This window comes from Triticum urartu, chromosome 2 (assembly GCF_003073215.2).
Source record: "Triticum urartu cultivar G1812 chromosome 2, Tu2.1, whole genome shotgun sequence".
NCBI lineage: Eukaryota > Viridiplantae > Streptophyta > Magnoliopsida > Poales > Poaceae > Triticum > Triticum urartu.
In genome coordinates this window covers 307,117,233-307,123,063 of record NC_053023.1, presented here as the reverse complement: position 1 = coordinate 307,123,063, position 5,831 = coordinate 307,117,233, and the positions used below count along the sequence as shown (strand labels likewise).

The 5,831-nt window shown below is 45.3% G+C and overlaps 1 long non-coding RNA gene across 1 annotated transcript; it reads right to left on the bottom strand.

The window, feature by feature from the left end:
• Nucleotides 1–656: 656 nt before the first annotated feature.
• On the bottom strand, nucleotides 657–4,805 carry LOC125541495. Its single transcript, XR_007297554.1, has 6 exons — nucleotides 4,404–4,805; nucleotides 3,613–3,683; nucleotides 2,978–3,103; nucleotides 2,790–2,892; nucleotides 1,972–2,196; nucleotides 657–1,130 (listed from the first exon to the last, which is right to left on the bottom strand). It is a non-coding gene; the product is annotated as an uncharacterized LOC125541495 (long non-coding RNA).
• Nucleotides 4,806–5,831: the final 1,026 nt, after the last annotated feature.

The window sequence follows — 5,831 nt, the reverse complement described above, 5'->3', positions numbered from 1 at the left end:
GTTGGCTGCGATGGTGACAATGGCGCGACGACAGTAGCTTCGGGTGTATGCAGGGGAGCGAGCAACTGTGCGAGGGGGAAGAAGTGGCGGCTAGGGTTCGACCGGGGGAGAGGGGAGGGGCTTGGGGTGCCCTTGTAGCCATCGGTGAGGCGGGGGGTGGCCGCCACGCACGACATGGCCGGTGGATGGGCGTGGCCGGCCATTTGGCTAGTTGGGCCAAAGTGCCAAGTAGAATAGGCCCTTCTCTTTTTATTTAGATTTTATTTACTGTTTTCGATTTTAACTATTGTTTTCTATTTAATTGCAAGACTAAGAGAGTTTTGTTAGATGTGAGACTTGTCACATAAATCAAACACATTATTTGTAGGAGTCACAAAAAGTTTGAGGCAAAAAGGAGTTGTCTAACCATTTTTAGAAATTGAAAAGGACAATTTAAATTGCTGCTAGACCACTAAATAATTTCGAGGGGCACTTTGGGAAACCAAAAGAGGTTGGTTCCAAAATGAAAAATATCCAGGGATTATTTTCCACACTTTGAACATTTTAGTTTTTATGTTGGACAAATTTGAATTTTTGACTTTATTTGAATTTGAGTTTGCACAAAGATTTGGATCAAGCGAGGATTAGCAACAGTAATGTGATGACATGACGTCATTAGCAGAGAATTACTATAGCTTAATTATCCGGGCGGCCTACAGATCGATGATGGAGCAGACTCAAACATTACAAACACAACAGCTGATGTGCGCCATGGAGCACGATCTGAATGTTGTTCCTCGTTTATTAAACTTAAGGACAATAAAAGCACTCAGGTTGCATCTTTCGCAGACACGACAACATACATGAGCCAAATTAACAAACAAGAGGTGCAGATCTGGAACCAGTCGTCATCATCAAATGAAGTGTTTCATCATCGTGCACTGATTGAAGGGCACATGCTAACCTATACCAATGTTGATGACCCCCACAAACAGACCACCATGGCTCAATACACCGATGACCGGCCAGAGTCTTACCTTTGTTTTAGCCATGGACGCTAGCTGTTGAGCAGAGCAGAGTAGCGGGAGGAGGACTGCCACAGCAAGAAGAGGAGGTTCCTTGACTTGACGACCACCCAATGTACATCATGCCTGCCCAGAGTAAATAGAAGGAGAATGAGTGAGACAATGCAGCGGGGAGAGACAGTGAAGATAGTTCTTGAAGGTCAGAAGATAATACACCAAATATGTATGAAAGACAATACAGTAAACACCATCTTGTTTATAGCAAGGCAATATAGTAGCATGTCTCTCTTTAAATAATGCATTCAGGCAAGAAATGGACAGTTGGTCTAATGTTCTCACACTTGGCATTTTCACAGTTAACACCATCATGTAAAACACCAAGCTGCTCCAGGCTTGCCAATTGACAGATACTACTGGATAAGCAAAGCAAACTATTACCAAAATAAGAACCAGACATGGCAAGAAAACCATTGGGTTGCTCTTATTGACGATAATCACGGCAGGAAATAAGCCCAGACGATCGGACAACATTGAATTCTGCACCAGAATCAAGTGGATTCAGCAAAATTACATTGCTACAAAAGCACAATCACATGGCACAGATCACAGCTGAAATGAATCACTACTTTTGATATGTCAGTTTACCAAAAGAAAAACACAAATTCAGTTGTTACAACCCAAGAACTAACAGGGCTTTGGCAATCATTCAGCAATCCCCATCTAGCCAGCAGCAATGCCACTAGTACTTAACTAGAGTCAACAAGCAGTAAGCAACAGAACCAGCTAGTAGATACAAGAAACGCACTCTAAAGAGGAATTGATTTTGATGTTAGTTTCTAGTTTACCAAAAGAAACTTACATATGTAGCATCTAGGAACACCTTCAGCTATAGCATCGATTTGATTGTGAGGAAATTTGTGAAGGGGAATGGGTGAGACAGTGTAGTGGGGAGAGAAATCTCAAGTACCTCAACTCAGTGGCGTTAGGAACGGACGACGACAACATCCTGCGCTGGCGTCTCTTGTACGACACCAGACATGGCTGCGTCACTGCCGGCAAAGGGCTCTCCCGGCACGCGACCATCAAGAAGGAGGTGAGCAGGCCCGACTCGACGGCACAGACGGGGGAGTGCGGTCGGAGACGGCGGAACCGGCGATGCAGCTGATCTGGATAAGGATCAGCGGTGGGATACCTACATCAAAATTCAAGAATCAAGGTTTCATCAATAAATCATAAGAAAGAAAATCAACTAGACTTCACTGGGTAGGTACTACCAAGTACCAACAACTTAAATGGCTAAGTACCACGCTTTAGTTCTACATCTCTACAGTTCTATATTTACCAACCCAATATGCCTGATTTTCCACAGACCGATCCATAGTTATTATAGCTTGCAGGTTAAGCCTAGGGAATCAAAGGAAATACACATCAGAAATTCTTGGTACATGTTGGGTCAGCACTACAATGTTTCACACTTATTTTGCACAAAAAATCATAGGAGGTTTGTTGTACTCGATTAGGAAACAATGACAATGGCAGGGTGAATAATTTCATCTGTGCATATACAAGATTGACATTGTGAGGTACTAGCACACACAAAGCACTAGTTTACCAATCAGGCTATCGCTGCTCCAAATGAAGAGGCTTCATTGCTAGAATTCACTGCCAAGGTACTAACAAAATAATAAATACCTAAGTGTCAAGCTACAGATCTACATTTCTACATGTTCTCAAGCAGAAAAAAATGCTTTGTGTGTGCACTGCGTGCCACTCCGGCCACCTTACATTGCAGATCAGCTCCCCATGGAACCACCAGCCGCCAAGAGGTTGTCTTTCACCGTCATGGTGCTGATCTTCCCCTGGACAAGGGCCAACCTCCCTGCATATCCTACACAGTGTGGTCGCACAGTGGATCAGATATTGACTGACATTCCGACGATACAGGACTATCACAACGCTCTGTGGTAGATCACCTGATTTGGGCCTGCCATGTTGAGCACTTATTTTCCTCTGCGGAGTAAGGACGACCAATGCATCACAGAATAGTTCTGCATCATGTACACATCATGCTTGGAAGTAGCCCACAGGACGTTCCTCAGCTGCACATGTACAAGTATATGGTCAGTGCGTTTGTACCATAATTCTTTTTAAAACTCCGTAGAAATACAATGATGCAAATGAGCGCCATTGTATTCAAGCACACCAAATTCTACTGTGATAACAAACAAGATCGCCCAATGGAGGACATAACAGTGAGTTTCTGTTAAATTTCTCCGGTAATTACAACTATGTCATTCTACTGTTAATCTTGATCTCCTTCAGGTTTTGATTCATTTAATCCAACAACAGAATTCCCTGCCTGCATCCTTCAGTACTAAATGACAATTATACATGGCAGGAATAGACACCAGTAAAATGGAAGACAACAATTTTTTTGCACAATTCGTTTATACTTCAATGGTGTACCATTCCAGAGTGCAGACTATGCCCATCAAGCCAAAAAAAAATCCTATCACCACCACCGAGTTTTTGACAGCAAGGGATACTACAACATGTTCTAGGAATAGCTGCAAAATTCCACAAAGTTTTGGACAGCAAGGGCACTCACAGATGATGGTCTAGCGGTAGGCCTGCACCACGGCCCTGCCGACGATGGCGCTGCCCGAGGAACCGTCTGTCCTGCCGAACCATCGAATCAGACCATCAGCCACGCGATTAATAACAAAGGTCGAGTAGGGATCAGATCGAGAAAAGGCATTTCGTGATGATTTCAGGGCAGAAGATTGCACCTAACTATACACCAAGAACACAACTGCTGGAAACTGTTAAGACATACATATTATGTGCACGCCAAAAAATAGCAGATCTGTGAAGGGGGGTGTCTATTAGCAAATTTTGGTCTAAATACAACTTAGGCAGGCAAATGCTTAGTGTAACTAATGAACTGATGTTGTTTGCGTGTCTGAACTTTGCTAAATGAACTCTAGACGAATACACCAAAAACTAATGAACTCTATCTCCACAAACTCCATCTCTAGACAAACGATACATTCTCATTCACATTCACTTGAGAATACTCAGCATCATTATTGGCAGTTTGTGGCACCTTCAAGATTTATATATATAAACAAAATTTTCAACGGTGGGCAATCAGTCAATCAGGCACCCAAACATGATAGTAGTATAATCGCCGCTACCCCAGCTACTCAGATCCGATCAATGAGGCCAACTACTAATCATAATGTTTCCCCTACCTGCTATGGATCCTTGCTGCTAACGACCCATCCAGCCTCCCTTGCAAGATGCCAAAAATAATCAGATCGATCAGAAATAGCTACTGGCCAACTGCCTACTGCTAGTGCTAGCCATTAGTGGGGATAGATCAGACTGAGTAATTACCTGTGATGGCGGCCACGCACGGCTCGGCGAAGTGCCCACTACAGACGACCACGGCGTCAAACCTACTCCTCCAGCTCGCTGCCAGCGCAGGCGAGCCTCACCCTCCAGCTCACGTCGTCTTCCCTGCTGCGACGGACGCTCACCACCTCCGTCCCGAACCGGACCAGCCTGAGGGGGTCGAACCGCCGCGCGAACACCTCGAGGTACCTTAGCACCGGGGAACTTGTACGGGTTGGCGGAGGAGCGGTCCGCGACGACGACCACCGCGTCCCGAAGATCTTGGCCACGATCTCCTTGTTCTATGATGGCAAGTTGGATCTGTGAGTGGGGAGAGGATCTGGGGTGGGGAGGGGAGGTGTGGCGGAGGTGGGTGGCAGCGAGGAGAGGGGTGGGTGGTGGAGGTGGGTGACGGCGGGGCAGGGGTGGTTGGCGGTGGGGGGAGGGGAGGATTCTAGATTGGGGAGCGCTAGGGTTTGCCTGCAGGGGAGAGAGGATGGGACAAGGAGTGGTGTGTGGGGGAGAGAGGAGCTCCCGGTGGGTGGGCAAGAGGGTGTGGGCCGTTGGATCTGGGAGTATCCGACGGTCTCTAATGCTTGATCTGCGTGACATGCTCGTAGACCAATCAGAATGAAGTACATGATTTGATGACGTTATGACCATCTAAATTGGTCGCAATCGATTGACAATAGGTGGCTGCTACGAGTCAGTCAGATGCTTTTGTCTAGAAATCATCCGCCTAGCTAGGCGCTCGATCTGCGCATTGGTGATCGTTCGATCACATCAATATGTCACGACAACACCGAGCATGAAAAAACTTCAACGCAGCACCGATGACATCCCCATGAAGCTGCACTGTGGCTCTCAAGGGCGTGCCAAGAGCTCCAACACAGCACCACGGTGTCCGGCGAAGCTCAATTGCAGCGTCGGGGAGCTCCAACGCAGCACCATGACGCCCGGCGGTAAGTTCCCTTCTCTTTTTATGACAACGTTTAAGTACGGTTCCCTCGAATAACTAGAGGTACTTTCATACTAGGTGGGTTTTTCGTCAATTCACTAGGAAGCGAGTGAAATTTTAACTAAATATGCCTCATAGTTTGTTCAAACAATGTTGTCTAAGGACGTTTTCATTTTCTTTGGACGGAAATTTCATTTTCCATTTTTTGAGTGCCCAAAATGAGTTCTTTAGTGAAGAACCTACTATATATTTGTTGCAAAATTGTAACAAATCAAGTTTTTAAAATACTAGGCCATATTTAATGCACAATTGACAAAATGGTTGCGTGTCAAAAGTTTTGATCCACCTCTGGTGAAAAAGAAAAATTCCCGTCGATTCAGTAGGAAGTGGGTCAAATTTGAACTGCAGCTGCCTCATAGTTTGCTCTTTATTTTTTTCCAAAAATTATTTCTAGGTACATAAGTATCTATATA